This window comes from Rhinolophus sinicus, chromosome 15, assembly GCF_057876585.1.
Source record: "Rhinolophus sinicus isolate RSI-liver-muscle chromosome 15, RSI-T2T, whole genome shotgun sequence".
Lineage (NCBI taxonomy): Eukaryota > Metazoa > Chordata > Mammalia > Chiroptera > Rhinolophidae > Rhinolophus > Rhinolophus sinicus.
Window position 1 is genome coordinate 131,968,508 of NC_142515.1, and position 20,132 is coordinate 131,988,639.

General features: G+C 39.8%; 1 protein-coding gene across 5 annotated transcripts in view; it reads left to right on the forward strand.

Annotated features, from left to right (window-relative positions):
* LOC148755299 (uncharacterized) overlaps positions 1-20,132 on the forward strand; it is a 201,741-nt gene that overhangs the window by 111,704 nt on the left and 69,905 nt on the right. For 3 of the 5 annotated variants that reach the window (XR_016019102.1, XR_016019099.1, XR_016019101.1), the window contains one exon: positions 16,905-19,642. The exons of 1 other annotated variant lie outside the window; for it this stretch is intronic. The gene's annotated coding sequence lies outside the window, so the exon portion shown is untranslated. Of the gene's footprint in view, positions 1-12,843; positions 13,012-16,904; positions 19,643-20,132 lie in introns of those variants that run through there. One more of the 5 variants, XR_016019100.1, reaches the window with a different exon arrangement.

A 20,132-nucleotide genomic window follows, 5' to 3' on the forward strand; every position in this document is an offset into this window, starting at 1 on the left:
AAGGAGAAATCCAGACAAGCCCAGCTGTGGGCACCAAGGTGGGTGAATGTGCAGGATAGAGCTGCAGAAGAGAGAGCCACCAGAAGGCAGCCCAAATTGATCCAGAAGGCTCTGGGAATATCCAGTGGATTACTGATCAGTGCACGGAGTAAAGATACAACCTGGTGCCAGGGAAAAAGCCATTCCCAAGGATTAGAGACAACGGTGTCTGGCATTTAAACAGGGTCTGAAATAATGCTTGCTCTCAAAAATCAAAGTAGAAAACTTCATAACTGGGGGGTGAAGTGGGGCATAGTTTACAGTATTAGGCAGGGTCTTGCCGCCAAAGTGGGAGAAAAATCACTCCCAGACTACACACAGCTCTAGGCCCTCCTGAGAAGCTTGAGGGCAAGACTCAAAAAAATAAAACCATTTCCAAAAAGCTTAACCTTGCCCAAGAACAAGCTCAAGAACGTAATAATATAAACATACTCAGTAACCATCAGGGTAAAATTCACAACATCTGCTGCCCAACAAAAATTATCAGGTACACGAAGAAGGAAGAAAATAGAAACTCTAATGAGGAGAAAACCAAAACTGACATAGAAATTACACAGATGACAAGTATTGTAAAAAGGGACAGTAAAACAGTAACCATGGTGATATAATTTATGTTCACCATGGTTAGTGTGGTATCTGATAGGACCTCCTTTTTTTCAAGTTACTATTTTTCTCTTTGTGATTAATATCATGTAAGTGTATATTTATGATGTGTCCCTAATTATGGATAAATTGTCATAGTTTTTAACACTCAAAATGAAAAATAAACCAATTCTCCAAAGGACACTAAATTAGCCTGGATATTTACTTTACTTCTAAATGCATTTACCTAGTTATTCATGTTTCCAAGCACAGGTAGAGTTGGCATAAAGGGGAAACCAATCTTTCTTTCTGTCCCTTTGATTTCTGGACTCTGTGCCTGTAGGACAAACCGTCTCTGGGGATTATCTGCATCTTATGGACCACTGGATTCTTCCCCCTACCTTCCTGTATCCGCTGAGCGACCCTGCCTTCCGAATGGGCTAACATGAGGGGATCAGTGGGAGTTGGTGTCATGGTGAGAACATGGGCTTCCTCTGCCCCCAGCTCCTCTCTTTCCTCTTTCTTTGACTTGGGACAAATAACATCATCTCTGAGACACCTCACCCGTAAAGCGGAAATCATAATACTTGCTTGCTAAAGAGAAGAAATAATGTAACAATGCCTGGCGCGTAATAGGTACTCATTAAATGTCAAGTCTTAGGGATAATGGGGATGATGGACAACGGAACTGAATGTGAACACCTGAAGAAATGGAACTTGAAATTTGTAATAAGGCCATGTGCTTCAACAAAAGCCTTGTGTTCTTACTCTGATTAGCTATTTTGTGTGTGTGTGTGTGTGTGTGTGTGTGTGTGTGTGTGTTTATAGTTTATAGTATGCTTTACTGTCCTTTCAGGAGTTGTAGTTTAAAAATGCCAACTGTTAGAATGAACATCTTACCATGAGGAATTTATTACTACTTGAACCCTGTGTTTAGAAGGGGTATAGTAAATCTGAACACTCTTCTAAAATTTTGCTATTTGGTCCATTATTAGGAAATTCAGTGATATGTGAGTGAAAGCACCATATATAATCTGTAAAGAATTACATAAATATAAGTCATTTTAACAGAATTTGTTAATATTTTCACCGATCTTAATTTCAGTAAAAACAATTACATGAATCAAACTTTGTTTTGTTGACTCAATAAGCCAAGCTGCTCTCTGCTGTGAATGCTCTACATCAAACCCCTAATTGCTTTCCCCCCATTTAACATGTTGCCACCTCGACAGAGTTAGAAGTAACAGTATACGTTTAAAGTTCCAAAATTCCAGGGGAAACAGAGGTTAAGCAGTAAACAAAATATTTCACTGACATTGATCTCACAGTCATGTTGACAGTTTCTTAAAAATGATCAGGATCAATGAATAAATCATACTAACCTGATCTAAGAAATGGATTTGATCATTCTGCTTGGAAAGGTTCATTCCTTTCATCTTGCAAGAACTTACCATTCATAAAAGATTCAGTGAACCTTCCTTTCTTGAGCTATCTGCATAGGCATCTTGGATGATCACCTAGAGCCAATCAGGTTATGTGAGTGATTGATTCGTTTTGCCTCTGTGCTAGGCAACCTGGAATTTATAAAATGTATGGCATACTTTGGAGCACTGGTGATGGAAAACCGTTGGTAGCTGGAGTGTTTTTAATTCAGAAGACGGACAGTGGGGACTTAATTGTTCCTTACAAAATGGTTATTTAAAGATGTTTGCTGAATAAAAGAGATCAGTTTCCTCCAATAAAAAGACTTACAATTTTTATCAAGTTACCGATTGCAGTTTGATTTAATATAGCTTGATTCATGTAATGTGGACACATTTAGTCAAGTAGCACAGTAATTTATACTCGAAAGATCCTAAGTACCTTTACTTTGATCCTTTACTTTGGACTCAACTGTCATTTGCCTAAGGCTTCAATAACTGACTTCACATTTCTAATTTTGTTTTTACGTGTATTTCAGTAAGGTCCCAAATCATTTCCCGGTTACCAAATATCCATACTTGATTCTAAATTTGCACACATTTAATTAGAAAAAATATATTGGCAAGACACTGAATTAAACAACAGATGTAATAAATTCAATTTGCCACCAAAGGGAGGTAATCCTGTGGGGAATCCTACAGAAAGTGTGATTTGAGTTGAATAGCTGCTGGTGCACTTCCAGGTATGACTGGCAGAGAAGACGAGGGAGATGGTTTCGCAGTGTGGTTTAAATATAGTCTCTGGGAAAATAAGGAATTACTGCTTCTTGTTCTTCCTTTGAAAGGCTTATAAATACACGTTCTATTGGATATATGAGGATAGTGTACTATTCTAAAGTTGACTGTAAAAGTCATTTCGTTAAAGAGGAACAACCGTAGTTTATTCTGCCATAAACAGAAAATGCCTTTCTGTGGTAAAACCACATCAAGTTATTATGAAGATGCATTGAGTTTCAGGACCCAGAAAGTGCCAGCAGAAATGTGTCAGTATGCATTTGTAATGCATTGAAAACGCTTGCATTTCAGAAGGCTAAATTTTTGGAAGCTTCTGTTGGCTCTGATCTGTTTAAGTATACAATTAACACATGAAATGGTAGCATACTGTGATGTGTGATTGTTTGGTAATGTATACTATGCTTGTTTCCTAGGGCTGCCCTAATGAATTATAAAACTGGGGGGCTTAAAACAACAGAATGTGTTCTCTCCCCATCCTGGAGGCTAGAAGCTTGGAGTCAGGGTGTGGGCAGGGCCTTGCTCTCGGAAGCTGGAGAGAAGTGTGCGGTGCTGCTCCTCACTCCTGGGGGCCCTGGCAATCCTTGGCCTTCCTTGGCGTGGAGATGCAACGCTCTTCTGTCGTAACACAGCATCACCTGTGAGTCTGTGCCTCTGTGCCCAAGCTTCCCTCTTTGTGTATGGTCCCAGGTGGACACAGCAGGAAATTTGAGGGACAACTATTCAACCCAGCACATGGATGTACTGAGATCCCAATTACAACGCTTATATGAAAAGTCAGTCTTCTAGGTTTCTGCTGATTTTCTCCATTGATGGTCTTATGTGAGTCTCTAGGATTTTTATCAGATCTCTGCTGAAATTTATTGTATGTTCAGCAGTGGGAAATATATCAATATGATGGAAAAAAAAAACAAGCAAGGATATAAGAACAAGATAAAAGCCTTACAGTATGGAAATTGTTTTTGCAACACAATCACCTAGTATCTTGAAATCTTGGGAAATATAAAGAAAATTAGTGAAAATCAATTATATTGTCTTTTCCAACCTTGAAAATAGATTATAATAACAAAAGGGAAAATCTTCTTTTTAAGTTTAAAGAAATTGTGAGGTGCCTCTGAATTATATAACCTAACATTTAAGTACTCTCTTCCCTAACGGTGGCCTTTTGATAGTCACTGCAGCAAATGGGACTGGTCAGATATTCAAGTATACGCTGCACACTGTCATTGAGTGACCGAGATACTTTGTATTCAGAAGCTTATTGGAAGATGCTTCTTGCAATTAGTGTTTTAAAGAGAAGAGAATCGCGCCTGTCAATTGTATGTCAGCCATCATACATGCAGCTCTGACATAGCTGGATGAAAATTATTGTAAAACACAGCAACAAAATCACTTCATATCTGAGGGATTGGTGTTTACCACGGGCAGATATGTTTTTCCCTCAGAACGTTTGTTTGTGATGAATTTTAAAATATGGTAGATAATATATTCACGTTAAATGACAGATTTCTGTGAAATAAGTTTAAGGTTTGCATACCATTTTTTTAACCATGGGGGAAAGTGTTTGAAGTTGGAAGAATAATTTTGCTCCAAATGTTAAAATAAAAATGTAAGAACGAAATGGAAAAAAAGATGTTAAAAATGTTTTTAAAATATGACCTTTAGGATTTACATCATTTATATTATTTCATATAATTTTTCATTTGGTTTGAAATGACTGACATCTAGGGTACATCTAGTGTCAAATTATTTCAAAAGAAAAAAAATTGAATTATTTCAAAATTTTATAGCCAAGTTTAATGTGAATATAATGGGTGCATTTTAATGCAAAATAATATTATAAGTGCCAACCGTCCCCAGGACTTAAACCCCATGTCTAGTGGTGTTCTGCCACTCAGAATAATTTGACAGTCTGAAAAAATACATGAAAAAACCATCAGGCTCAAGGCTTTGAACCCTTAAGACAGGGGAGAATGATGGACAAGCACCAAAAGCATAAGGAAAACCGGTGCTGGGAGCGGCACTTGAGGATGCTATGCTCCTGCAATATTTTTGCTGATTCAAAAAGCAGCAGTGGAGTAGCTGCAAATGTGAATGGAGCTTTTTAGTATCCTAGGACAAGGAGGGGTCTCTCAATCTGGGCACAATTACAACCTCGCCCGGGATAACTCCTGGTGTCCGTTGCACTATGGAATGTTTAATACCATCCTGGTCTCTACTCGCTAGATGACTGTAATAGCATCCTTCCTCTGCCAAGTTTGACACCAGATTGTCCCCAGACAATGCAGACATCTGCCCGGGACCAAACTGCACCTGACAGAGAACTATTGAGCTAAAGGAAATGCAATTATAGTTGAGGGTTTTGCTAGTAAATGGCCCCGGCTTTTATCTGACACCCAAAAGGTATTCTTATAGTTCTAGATACAAGTATGAACTTGAAAGAGACTGGCCCTGCAGGGTGTGATGTCCAACTCTGGAAATTTTTTATTCCAAAGTTTTATGACATGGTCTGGGGTTGCTAGGGCAACGTCTGCAAGGAGCAAACCTAACACTGACATCATTCTAGGCCGCAGACCTGTGTACAGATGTCCTATTCCATTCTGTTATTTAATCAACCTAAGCAGGCACTCCATGAGAGTGGATGCCACAATCAGAAACACTGCACAGCCAGGGCGTCATGGGATGACGACGTCACCACAGAGTGGGAAAATAATCATGCATAATATATTTGAGCAAATAGAGGCGAGACTGCAAACTGTCCCACAGAATTGGAAAGCATAAAAATAAAACAAGTAGAAGTTCTAGAAATGAATGTAAAAACTAAGAGAGGTGGAAATTATGGTCAAAAAACTCTCCCAGAGGCACCAAGAATAAGAAAGCTGCAGAAAACAGAAAACGAAGAAGATAGGCAGTCTGGAGGACCCGGCGTCTGATAAAGAAGCCGCTGCAAGGAATCGACTTACCTGCTCTCCTCCCTGTCTTGGAAAACAACAACAAAAGACAGTAGAAAACAGAAAAAACGTAAAAATCACTGCCTGTAAGACACCAGACATCAGGCAGTGAAAGACATCGGTCCTGGCAAACAGGAGAGAAAGCCGCCCTCCCGGCCTGGGGCGTTTCAAGTTCAGGAATGAGTGCTGAGCCCCGGGGACTCCGTGAGTGGAGGAGACAGAGCTGCAGGTCCAGGGAAACCATCGCAGCGAGAGGTTGCAGGGCAAGGATCAGAGAGAAGGAGTTGGGCAGAGAGGTAGCAGTCCCTGCTGTCATCCAGCTGAGTGACTGTCAGTACCTGCAAAGCTACCTGAGACTCCGAAGTGACATGACTGTTCTCCGAGCCCCGAGCCAGACCAGAAGAAGTGATAACCCATGAGGCACTGGGTAGAGTCCTCGGGAAAGTCTTCCCTCAGAGTGGGAACAGCTAGCTCTGGAACCAGCATCACCCCAAATGCACCAACAAAAGAAATGCAAGGGCCCAGCAGGATCAAAGTGTACCCCAGCACAAAGCACCAGAATGGTTGTAGAAACGCAGAAGTACCCAACAACAAACAACGTAAACATCACCAAGTTTTTCTAGCGTACAAAGAAGGAGAATAACATCACCCATCATGAGGCGAATAATTAATAAAAACCGACACAGAACTGGGACACATGTTAGAATTAGCAGATCAGGATATGAAAACTGTATTATTATCCCATATGTGCAGAAAGTTAAGTAGAGACATGGAGAATGTAAGAAAGACTCAATTTAAACGTGTAGAGATGAATGCTACAGTGTCTAAGAGGGAAAATACACTAGATGTGGTAATTTGGATAATTTGGGTGTGGATAATTTGTCTAACAGGCAAATTACACATTGCGCCAGTGAGCAACAGTGAATTTGAAGACACAGCAATAGAAAAGATACAAATGAAACACATAGGAGGAGAATAACTTAAAAATGAAAAGAGCATCATGGATCCACGGAGCGATGTTTCTGCCACTTCTACCATCCATGACAAAGAGGTCCTCGGGCAGAGACTCCGATGTATCCTCCAGTGCAGGGGTGCCATTCCCTCTCCGGACAAATGAAGCCATGTGGTAACGACCTGGAGGAACGTCTGCTGGACGACGTACAGAGAAATGTCCTCTGTCCGCAGGAGGCAGGCTAAACGCTCTTCCTCTTTGCTCCTATGAACGTGGTGCCAAGAAATGCTGTCAGGTGCTCTGACCAGGCCGCTCGCCTGAGGAGAGGACTGACAACCAAGAATGGAGGGGAACGCAAACTGGAAACAACCAGAGCACGTGGGGACGTTACTGAGGCACTGGATGAACCCACTCTCATCCTTGAGGCTTAGCGGTGGGATCACCTCCTCATGGCTTCCACCTGTTTGTGGACTTTCCAAATGCAACCCTAGAATAACGCACCTACAACAGCAGTCTTCTCCGCTCACTGTTCTGCATGACATCCCCCAGTGGTTTTGTGCTAACTGAAGGTTTCCCTTCACTTCCACGCGGGGAATGTCATGAGCTGATGGCTTTCTGGTGTCATTTCCCAGCACCTTCTATCAAAACACGTTATTTTTAAGCTACTACCTTTGATAATTTAATGAGTACTTTCACCTTTTATTTAAAACGTTGTAGTTATGAAGATCTCAAAGAGTCCTTGGCTTAGCTTTAGTAGTATATGCTGCGTATCTCCCTAAGAGTCTATGTTTAAGCCCATGATCCTTTAAGAGGATCTTCCTACGTGATCACCACACCACTTCCTACTCAGCACGGCCTCTTCTGTCCAGCATGGTGTTAACTGTTCTGCTCCCCTGGTTGGATCTATCCAGGCAAACATCCGTTTCTCTACTGAGCCAGACCTTATTCGGGGTGAGTGGTAGTAAACCATTCATCTTCTATGTCCAAATCCTACATTAGTGCAAGGAAAGCAGTGAATGTTTATTTCTCGTTGGATGAATGAATGATTTATGCATCGATTTATGAAAAAGTCTATGATGAAAGATTATTTAAGTCTCTTAGCTCTAAAGGTAATAAAGTATTGAGCAAATATTTTACTTCTCCTTTTGCAAATACGGTTGTGGCATACAAGAAACATATTTCAGTATAGGTGGTTTTCTTATATGCAAGAATAATTCAGGTCAGTAAAGTGACAAATGCTATTAAAACAAAGGGATAACGTCACCAAAACAGTATAAAACAATCTGGATTGTAAAGAAGTCCCATGTTTGACTGTCATCATATTGCAATCCTAGCCTCGGTTTCCATACACAGAGATAAAATTAAAATGATATATTTTTAGGAGAATACAATGCGGCACTTTATGTCAAACTCCTCTGTAAATGATTAGCAGCTATAGATGGGTTAGTTCTAAATTTGTCAAATATGACTAAACATAGAATCGCAATAATCTGCCACGTGCTACAGCTGCTCTCTGGTATAAGGTATATCCTGGAATGTCGATTTGAGCTAATCTAGCACACTTGATAGAAGTAAGAAAACAACCATATTCATTGACCAGATATAAACAAACTTCTTAAACTACTTGCATCCACACTGTTATCTTTCTCTCTAGACTCAAATTAACACATGGCTTTTATAATTGATAAATTATAAAGAGGTTATTTGCTCTTATCTGAAGTCATATTGATACCAGATCACGGAGATTTGCATAATCTTTCTCCTGGGATGTGGTGAAAAATAATGAACTTCTACAGAAAACAAGTTGTTATGTAAAGACTAATTCATCAGACAGCTCATGAATCATGTATCACACAGCACCAAAAAGGACGGCCCTAAAAACAACACCGCATGATGACCACGTTAATAAATGTAGCTGAAAACACATGTAAGCTGTGTATATTGTGCACTGGAGCAGAGCGGTGCAACAGAACTTTTAGCAAAGATGGAAATTTTCTGCATCTGTTCTGTCCCGAGCACTTGAAATAAGACCAGTGTGACTGAAAAACTACATTTTAATTTAATTTAATGCACTGAAATTAATTTAGCTATCACATGCTGCTAGTAGCTACTGTATTAGACAGCAGCAATCTAGGGAATTAATTTGGGAAAAGAAAAACAAGTCCTCTCGACTTGAAAATCAGTAAGAAATACATCATGCATGCCCCACTAAGCCCTCGATGGAGAGAACTGGAAAGTCGCACAAACAAGTCACGGGCCCTTAGCCTGTCTCAGAGCTGCTAATATCAAGTAGAAATGTGATGGATGGACTTGGTTTTAAAAATATTTTTAATGCATGTGTTTGAAAACTAAAAGTAGGTTTGAGAATAGAGTGTGTGCTAAAGTAAATGAAAGGATGAAATAAAGAAAGGGAGGGCAGCACACTGCAGAGAAAAGGGACACAGACGGAGAACAAACCACAGGAAGGATGAAGCAGAAATGGATTTGAACCTTTCGCAGATATCTGAGAACTACGACGGTGAAGTTGGGCAATGAACAGAGGACAACGCCCAGTGCATTAGGGTGAGATGGTGGGGGAGGGAGAGAAAGCTGCTGCAAAGGTAAGGACTCCATCATAGCAGGGAGCCTGAGAATCATAGCAGGGGTGGATGGGTGGGTGGGAGGGAGGCCACGTCTGGCAGGACGGCTGTGGGCAGCCGTCCGGGTTGGGCTTCCTCAAGGTCCTGAGATGAAGGCAAGTAAGGGCTGAAATCCAGCTGACCCTCCACTTCCCGAGCAATGAGCCCTGGCGTCAGCATTCGTCAGAAGAGGCCGCATTCCAGTTCCATCCCAAAGCAGCCTCTTTCCTACTTATTTCATGTAGAGATCCTACTTTTGTGTTTGACCAAAATCATACGTGCATTTACGCTGAAGCTCTGAAATGAAGCTTCCACTGTTCGTTCCAGAAGCACCATACATGGAGGGTGACATCTGCCTGTGTGCAAGAAACAAGGAGAGGAAGGCATGACAGCTGCGGTTTCTGCACGTAAGGGACATGGACCATCCAAGTTAAATAGAAAACACTGAAATAGAAAACAAAAATGGGAGCAAATGGGAGATGAAAAAGCTCGTAGTTATGATTTTGGTTTAATATCTATCTCTGATTTGTTCTGCAAGTGTTCTCTGGCTTGTGAAGTGTCAGGTTGCAATTGTCCCATAAATGTGGGACAATTGTGTCTATACTGCAGAAACCAGTTATTTCTCTGTCATTTGCATGTACCTACAGATATGTGTATTCTCTTTCATGTCCACATGTAAAACAAGAATCATTAGCGTAGGTCACAGCTACGGAGCTAATTCTCCTAAGTTCACTACACTTGACATACACCTAATTAGTGCTTCATACAAGGCAGTCTGCTCTTTTGCAGGCCATAGCATCTCAGGATAATCGAACAAGCATCTGTAATACAACATTAAGTGAAAACACAATTAAAATGTTCAAGTAAATGAAATGCCACAGGCAGACTGGCATATACTTGTGTGTCTTACAAACTTGAAAGAGGAAGAGAACACTTCTGGGGAAGTTTGAGAGGAAGTAACCCTTGTAAGGACTGGAAAGCTGTGAGGATAGGCCTGCTGGGTGGGGAGGGATGCGCTGTGCATCCCAGGGGAGGTCGGAGTGAGATGCACGGGGGCAAACAAGCGAGGCCCCATCCATGCAGGGTTTTGGGGCGGTGTGAGAGCACCGTTTGACTGCACAACAGGGCCCAGGAGGAGATAGCAGGGAAGGCTGTAAAGATGTTGTCTCACTGTCATAAAGGGCCTTGCGTAACAAACAGAACAGAACAAAAGAATGTTCACTCAGCCAGTGGCACGAGGTCAGAGTCTAATCAGACTGTTTTGGGAAAGAGCACGTGCAGTTTTGGTGGTAGCGGGCCAGGCTGGGTGAAAAATGATGGAAAAAATAAGGGGAACTTGGTGTATCACACTCTGAGAATTCAGTTTTGTATCTCGTATACAAGGTGAAATCTAAATGATAAATTTGGAAGCGGTCCCCATGGATTCGCAGTCCATTGTATAAACACAAACCTACTGGACTAGGTAGGTAAGTGAGGGATTCTTTTTTTCATTCCTTCCTTTAACCAGTCAAACTTTTTTGAGAAACCACCACACACCAGGAATATAAAGAGCCTGTGGACCAATGGGGAGGGCTTGTAAGTACAGGAATCATTGCTAGAATCCTGCATTTCCACATGAAGTCTGTGAGGGTTTCATGCACAGTCATTAAAAGGCAAAATTGTAAAGTATTGATACTATTTACAAATGATGATAAATTACAATCAAAGTGTTGTAAAATTAGTATGTGTTGTGTTCATTAAAGCCTGACAAATACTCCCTTGGATTCACCTTGAACGTCTTAATCTTTTCAAAGTGTTTCTAAGTGAAAATGCAACTCTAAGTTTGAAAATATGACTCATGGCTTGAGACTGGATTTCAATTCACTTTCATAACCCAAGGACGATCTCAGTGTTTTAGAACTTTCCAGGAGAATGGAATTCTATTAGCGAACATTAAGTTCATGAACTCATCCTAGAAAAAGTGCTACATACCTCATTGCTGAATGTCACTACAGTCACCTTCGAAGTCCTCCCCTTGGGAAGCTGTGCACTGATGCCAGCACCTAGGCGACCTTTCAAAGCAATGTTGGAACTCTTTTTCTGGAATGGCCATCAGCTGTCGTTGTATTACCCTTGGTGTCCTGAATGTCATCAAAATGTCTTCCTTTCAATATTTCTTTTATCTTTGAGTAAAGAAAGAAGTCACTGAGGGCCAGATCAGGTGAGTAGGGAGGGTGTTCCAATACAGTTATTTGTTTACTGGCTAAAAACTCCCTCACAGACAGTGCTGTGTGAGCTGCTGCATTGTTGTGATGCGAGAGCCATGAATTGTTGATGAAAAGTTCAGGTCATCTAACTTTTTCACACAGCCTTTTCAGCACTTCTAGATAGTAAACTTGGTTAACAGTTTGTCCAGTTGGTACAAATTCCTCATGAATAATCCCTCTGATATCAAAAAAGTTAGCAACATTGTTGCAACAGTTTGTGAACTTAATTGTCAGACCTCTGATGTATAACAACATAAGCAGCAGCAATTAACTGCTACATGAATTTCACCATATAAGAAGGGGATTTTAAACACATGTGTAATCAATATGAACTTATAATTTTGTAAGTAGTTTTATAATAATTTAGTTCATCCTTGGAAAATTAAGTTTATTAAATATCAAGATATTATTTAGTGGTTATTTCCATTATCAAAATATTCATAAGTTTTAGTGATCACATTAAATGTCTCTTTAAAATAAAATCATACAGAAAGAGAAGAAGAAATGTTGATACAAGTCTCTCTTTCTTAACATGACAACAGCATGAAATAGCAGCAGAGTTTGAAGCTATTTTTCTTTAAAGGAATCACGTATTACACAGATTTTGAATTAAAGTCCATTCTAGCTAGTAATATGACTGTTCTAATTTTTCTTTAAAAAGATATTGTGTTATCTAAATTTAACATCACTCTTACAGGTTGTTTACTTGCCTTCTTAAAGGTTTAACCAAATATTCATAGACTTGAGGCAAATTGTAAATTGTGCTTTTTCATAGCATGTATAAGCTGAAACTCACAAATATATTTTCATAAATGTTAACTGAAACATATTGAAAAATATATTTTCCAAACAACAGATTTGGGGAGATTATTATTCTAAATTGTTGGCAATCTTAGTTCACATTATTTGAATTTCAACACTGGAAATATCACATTCAGTATTTTACCCATTGAAAGATTACTGAACTGAAATTTCTAAGTTGATAATAAAGAATGCATCAAAACTCTATGCATTCTTTAAAAAGTACTTCATCTTGCCTTACACGGGGGTAACATTCAGTGTTTACATTCAGAATGCATATTGACAGAGTTGTCTTATTTGCTAATGTTTCAAAGCCTAAGTGTACTATGTTGAACCTGGTCCATTGTCAAGTTGAATAATGGATGTTTCACAGATTTTTTCATTCATTCTATTGATATCTGAGGGTAGAGTTGCTAATGAGGCCCCATTTCTTGCCTGCAGCAATTCCAGGAAAATGGGGGTGATTATCTGGGCTGCCAGCAGCCCCGCAGCAGGTGACTCACTGCGAATGGGGAAGCCACTCAGGACTCCCGTAACGTGGCAGCTGGCACATCTGTCTGCCTCCCCAGAGGACGACAGCGGCTTTTCCTTCCAGCCTTGCGAGCTTGTGTGAGTGTCCCTTTGACAGCACCTGAACTGGAAGCCAGCTGCAGGGTATTCTGGCAAATGTCATTCACACACCTTTCCAGGCTAAGTGGTGGACAATGGGGAAAAGGTGGTCATGATGCTGGAGGACCCTGGCTGTGACAAAAGGAAAGAAAAGAAAAAAAAAAATAAGAGGTGTTTGGCTTTTATCCTTAGGATAGAAGGGAACTACTTAAATGCATATCAAATCACGTAAATATGAAATTGAGGTATCACTGGAAAGTGTGGAATCCTGAGATTGAATTTATAGCACAGTTGTTGAAAATGGGACTGAGTGAAGCACCCTGCTCGCCAGCTCACTTCCGTGCCCCCTTTCCACACTTATCAGTTCATTTGGTACCATTTCCATTTTAAAGATAAGCTGTGACTAGCATGGAAATGAGCCATAAACAAGAGAGAAAAATATAAGAAAGAAGAGGTAAAGGATTACATATGGGAAGAATTATGCAGAAATCAGAAGTGGAGAGAAAATACCAACCATCTCCAACAAAATAAACACTGGGCGGCCTGTCACTGCACCAGGTCTGCTCTGGGTTGTACCTGGGATCACCCTGACTCTGCAGGGATCCCAGGAAGCCGGTCAGGGAGGATCCCTGAGGACCAGCAGCTGTAGCCCCACCTCCGGTGGTGCCGGCGGGGACATGGCAGCATCTGTGCCTGGGCCTTCAGCATGGCGGAGATTTGGGGACGGTAACTTAGTGGCCTCTGTTCTTCCCCATTGGCTAAGCCAGGCCCTCAAAGCTTCCCTTCGATTCCGAGTCATCCACTTTGCTTCCTGGTCAATTCGTTTGCTGAGTAAGTGAAAGACGCTAGGTTTCTGGGTAATGTGAATAACTGGGCCTCTGGAGTGAATTCAGGCTCTGAGGGAAAGAGGGTTCATTTGAAATGGGTTAACAGCACATTGGGGTGGCTGGCAGCGCTAATCCAGCTGTGCTGAGGTAGGAATATGGCACCGCTCACCCCTCATACCTGGAATGGATAGACCTTGGTAGCTAGGTCTTCAGGGGCTGGAGGGCCTCTGATGTCAGTGCAATTAGCAGAGAGAGCTTGGAACTCCGCTGCTGGTGCTACAGCAGGAAAGAGAAGTGATTTTTGGAAAATTCGCTCAGCACAGGAGGGGGTCCAGGTCCCCGATGCTGACAGGTAAGGTCTGTTTCCCTGTCCACACCTGTGAGAGCTCCTGATGGGTCCTCACCCCATAGACAGAGGGACAGCAGGCTGCCTCTGTGCCAGGGGCCTCTTACAGTCCAACTCATCTGGGAAAGGAGAACGTGTTCAGCCTCTCTACGCTTACTAAGCTCCCGGCTGCCGCCCCAGGATTCGGAAGACCAACTCCTTTAAATTGTATAAGTGAATTATAACTATGTATATGATTCTTTCAAAATATTGTAGGAGAATTGGAAAACATGAGTACTCTTTAGTTATGCGGTTATATTTGACACTGTGTGCCAAAATTATTCTAATCCACATAGTTTATTTAATGCACTTTCCCTCTTATGGAGTCTGAGGCTCACGTTTGCCCTTTATTATTTCGTTCCCATACTGAAATTGTCTGCCATATAGATTATCATTACTTTGGAGCTAATAAATGTTGTATGAAGTAGTATGCATACAGCAATAAATGTTACTTGCTTCATATGCAATTTGCAGCATTTGATACCTTTTACCTTTAGAATGTTTGATACATTCAAGTAAAAGTTTTTCTAAAATCAGAATTAAAAAACCAAAGACAATGAGATGCAATGCTTGCATGCAAACTGCTTATAAATTGGGTAAGAGATGGGTAACAAAAAAGCATAATTCACATAAACAAGAAGTAAAGAGGACTCCAGACAACTTTGCTGAATGACTGAGAGAAAAGCCCTTCCCTCACCGTAAGATGGGTAAAGTGTATGCTGTCGTAACGATGAGACGGAAATCGCAGGGGCCTGTGGTCAAGCAATGTGTTGGCCATCCTGGTGCATGGGGCAGAAGGTCAGCACGTGCAGGGCCCCTCCTCTCTCTCTCTCTGGTCACCTGCAGGACGGCTGGCTTGGGCCCGGCCCCAAGAGGCTCTGCTGGCGAGCACGGTGTCCTCAGTCTCCCATGCACACAGGGGGAGCCTGGGAATGGCCCTGTCACTGCAGAACAAATTGTTTCGGGGCGCCAGCCGTAGGCAGTGATGAAGCCAGGAAGCCGGGGTTCTGTGCGACCCCTCCCCTTGGTTCTATGGGGAACAGAGCTCAGGACAGTGTCCCCTGGGGGAGGGGGGCGAGGGGGATGCCTCAGTTCCTGCATCTGTTTCTAGGCCATTTGGACAGGACTCCGGGAAACATTCACCACCTGCACTCCTATCTGTCTCCATGCTGACTCCTTTGTCTTCCCCTAAAACCCAACCAGCAGGGAGGGACACAGGTGTGTGGGAGCTCTGAGGGTACAGCCTGGGCATTTACCTGGAAAAAGAGAGGAAAGATGACGGCTCCCACGAGAGATTCCTGGAGGCAGTGGCCCCAAGTACAGCACGTCACGTCCTACTACATCTCGTTGGCTGGAACCCATTACGTGCTTCAGCTTAACAGGGGGGACAGTGCAGTCCGCTCCTTTAACGAAAGGGCACATGGGCTCAGGGAGTAGACAGACAGCTTCTGCCACCGTGAGATAAGATTTCATTACAAAGCTGTTTTCAGACTATTCGCATTTCACGTTGGGTGTTGATATATTTCCTTGGAGCATAATAACAGTGTCTTACGCAACATGATTTTCTCAACTTAAATGGTAGAAAGAAACTGGGGAATATGGGTTATCGTGATACTTGTTGGAGAGAAGTGTTTTTCACATACAGAATTTTATTTGCATATAGTATCCTTTGAAAACGAAACACTTAACAGGAAATCATTTTATCCCCTTAACACTGGCATTTCTCGTTAAATTCAAATTATGGAATATTTTGTATTGCTATCTTCAAAATCCTTATCAGTATAATAAGCAAATTTCAGTTGACACTTTGCTGACTGTAGAGTTCAGGTCTACTCTTTGTATAAGAAATAACACAAAAGAATTATTTTTGAGCTTGAAATTCTTAGAAAGCTTTTTGTTTTTAAACATGCAAAAGGTTTGAAACAATGAAAATCTTACTGTGACTTTTTTTTATAATGCTGCTTAAACATAGCAACAAAATACAATTTAAAGAAGAAAAACAGATAAGAAATTTGTTAACAACTAACGATCAAGAAATAAGAAATCAAGAAATAAGTTCATCTTAAATTGAACTGTACAAAAGTCTTGCCAAAAAGTACAATTCGTGAACTATCAGTTACCTGCTTAGATGTACTTTATAATGTTCCTCAGTAATCAAAAGCTATTTTCAAACTTTATAGGAAGCTAAGACTTTTTATTTTGATGGGTAAGATAGATACTCATAGCTTAAAAAGCATTTACATAAGGAGCAAATGCCCCTTGAGACACTAAAAAGTAAAAGCATAACAGAACAACTGTGCCACTTGAAATCTGTCTTTAAAATGATTGAAAAGCTAATATTGAAAGTTTTTAAAATTCGAAACATCTCTGGGCAAAATATTTTAGGGGAAAGAAAAGAATGAAAAAAATGAGGAGAACCAGAATTGTAACATACCTGCAGTCCCCATGGAAGAATTATTTCTCTTTGTTTTTCCCCCAGTAAAGAAGTGTCTACTTTTCGAAACACCCCAAACAGGAGTCTAATGGGGAGGAGAGATTTCTGGAAGCTTTCCAGGGTTTCATTGTTCCGCAGGCCTGGGAAATCAACTATAAATTTCGTCATGTTGTTGTGAGCATTTATCTATCGATGATTCTGTTCTGCAGTGTCCTGCATTTTTATTTGACAAAGCTTTCCCTTTCAGAACAGCATACCTGCATGGTGAGCAGCTCCAGGAACTCAGATGGCACAGAACTAGCTGCTGAGGTGCCCACTACCATCATTCTGACGAGATCTCGTGATCAATGGGACATTGAGTGGCATGCTGAAAAGGTCCATTCCGGAGTTGTGTCCCCACTCCTTAGTGGTTAAAGGAAAAGTTCTAGTCTTGTCAAGCAAATATGAAAAGCAAGACCCAAAAGTATCAAAGAGTTTTTGTAACTTAACTGCATACCAAATATATTTTTTAACAAAACCTCAAAAATATTCACAGGAAAGCAAAAATGTGCAGTTCCCAACCAAGTAAGTTCATGATATCTAGTATGCAATAAAAAGTTATTAGATATGCAAAGAAGTAGGACAATAAAATTCATAATGAGGAAGAAGTCAGTCAATTAAAACTGACCCAGAACAACACAGGTATTGGAAATAGTATAAAGTGCAATAAAAGTTATTTAACAGTATTTCATATGTTCCAAAAGTTAAATAAGACAGATATTTTCAAATCAACCTCCTAGAAGTGAAAACTGCAATGTCTATGCCTATGATGAAAATATGCTCGATGGGATTATTGGAAGAAAACACACTGCAGAAAAAAAAGATGATGGAACCTGAAGATATAGCACTAAAAATAACCAGGATGAAACACAGATTTTAAAAAATTAATGAACACAGTATCTGGAAGTTATGGCACAACTTCTTGCAGCCTAATAAATATAGGCTTGCAGTCCCAGAGAAGAAAAGGGACCAGAAAAATATCTGAAAAAATGATGTCAGAAAATGTTTAATGTTGACACAACACACAAACATAGAAATTTAGCAAGTTCATTGAACATAATCACAACACACATGTAAAAAATAACAGAAAACCACATCAATCTCAAGTTGTTTATAACATGATAAAAATAACTTTTAAAAGTATACAGAGAAAAAGGACACTTCACATTCAGAGGAATAAAGACAGGAATTTCAGCAGATTTTCCATGGTAAATAATGCCTCATCCTCACCATCATCACCATCATTGAGGTAATTGCCATAAAACAGACCGCATCCTTCCAAAACATGCAAATTCACTTAACCATTTATATAAAATAACTGTTTACAAAACTCTATAAATGTTATGAATTTAAACTTTAAAATAGTAACCAGTGTGTGCTTTGTGTTTTCATATGCATTTATATTTAGAATAGGGTCTCTAGACCATAAACATTATATTTACATAATGACAGGCTTGAACTTTTTTTTAACTAAATTTATTGGGAAGACAATGGTTAGTAAATTACATAGGTTTCAAGTGTACAATTCTGTAAGACATCATCTATAAATCCCATTGTGTGTTCACCCCCCAGAGTCAGTTCTCCTTCCATCACCATTTATTTGACCCCCTTTACTCTCATCTACCATCTGTTATCCCCCCTTACCCTCTGGTAACCACTAAACTATTGTCTGTGTCTATGAGTTTTTGTTTCTTTGTTGTTTTATTCCTTTGTTGCTTTCAGTTTTATATCCCACATATGAGTGAAGTCATATGGTTCTCGACTTTTTCTGTCTGACTTATTTTGCTTAGCATTATAATCTCAAGATCCATCTATGTTGTCACAAAGGCACTATTTCATCTTATGGCAGAGTAGTATTCCATTGTGTGTATATACCACATCTTCCTTATCCAATCATCTATTGAAGGACACTTTGGTTGTTTCCATGTCTTGGCCACCATAAATAAAGCTGCAGTGAACATCAGAGTACATATATCTTTATAGATAAATGTTTACAGATTTTTTGGGGTATATACCCAGGAGAGGGATTGCTGGATCATATGGTAATTCTATTCTTAAATTTTTGAGGAATCTCCACACTGCCTTCCATAGCGGCTGCACCAGTCTGCATTCCCACCCACAGTGAATGAGGGTTCCTTTTTCTCCACAGCCTCTCCAACACTTGTTATTACTTGTCTTGTTGATGATAGCCATTCTGACTGGGGTGAAGTGATATCTCATTGTGGTTTTTACTTGCATTTCTCTGATGATTAGTGATGTTGAGCATTTTTTCATGTCTATTGGCCATCTGTATGTCTTCTTAGGAGAAGTTTCTGTTCATGTCCTCTGCCAATTTTTAAATTAATTTGTTTTTATCTTTTTGTTGTTGAGTTGTATGAGTTCCTTTATATATTTTGGATATTAGCCCCTTATCGGAGGCGTTGTTTGCAAATGTCTTCTCACATTCTGTTTGTTGTCTCTTTATTTTGTTGATGGTTTCTTTTGCTGTGCAGAAGCTTTTCAGTTTGATATAGTCCCATTTATTTATTTTTACAAATCAGTAGAAAAAAATGCAAACTCCAGCATGGAAAAGTATTATAAACAAATAAAAGGGAAATCCACAAAGAATAAAGCACTATTAAGCAAATGCAAAAACTCAGTCAAGTTCACTGCTCGCAATGCTTTAATAGAATGCAGATTCTTTGTCTATCTGTTCAGATTTCCTCCCATTGCATTTTATTATCACTTATTCTGTAATTTCTCAGACTATCTACTTACTGATGATGGGAAGCAATAAACTCAGTACTATGAAATGTATATGTATGACATTTTAAGTTATTTTTGCTCTTTCAGAAAATTATTTGAAGCTAGCAAACAACTATCTTATGGTTGTTTCATATACATTAGCAATCTAACAAATTCATGGAATTCAAGTCTATGCAGTGTCTTAAGTATATAAATTAAAATAATTAACTGGCTCACCTATTTCTATACAGTGAAGAAAATGTGTTGTAACATTTTCATGAACAAAATTGTTACATTCAGGTAATTACACATTTGTTTAGTCTTATAAAACAAAAACCTCACAAAATTATAATTATGTTTATTAAATGTGAACTTCACATATTAAGTCATATGCATATGTAAGGTTCTTTCTTTTAAAGTAGCCAGCAAATTCTGTGTGGATTCCTTATTTTACTTATATACATTAAAGGATAACAAATGATCAGCTTCTTTAATACAAATACATCTATATAATAAGTTTCTGATCTTTGTAATATTTTTAATGTTTTTGAGCTGATCATTCTACTTCCAGAATAAAATCGAATTTTCAGTTAAAATACTGACTATAAACTTACCACAAATATAAAGTCATTATTTTCTCTTTCAAGAAATGATACTGTAATTAGTCTGTTCAACTCTCTATTCCAAAAATACTGTGATTCTGAACTTTGCA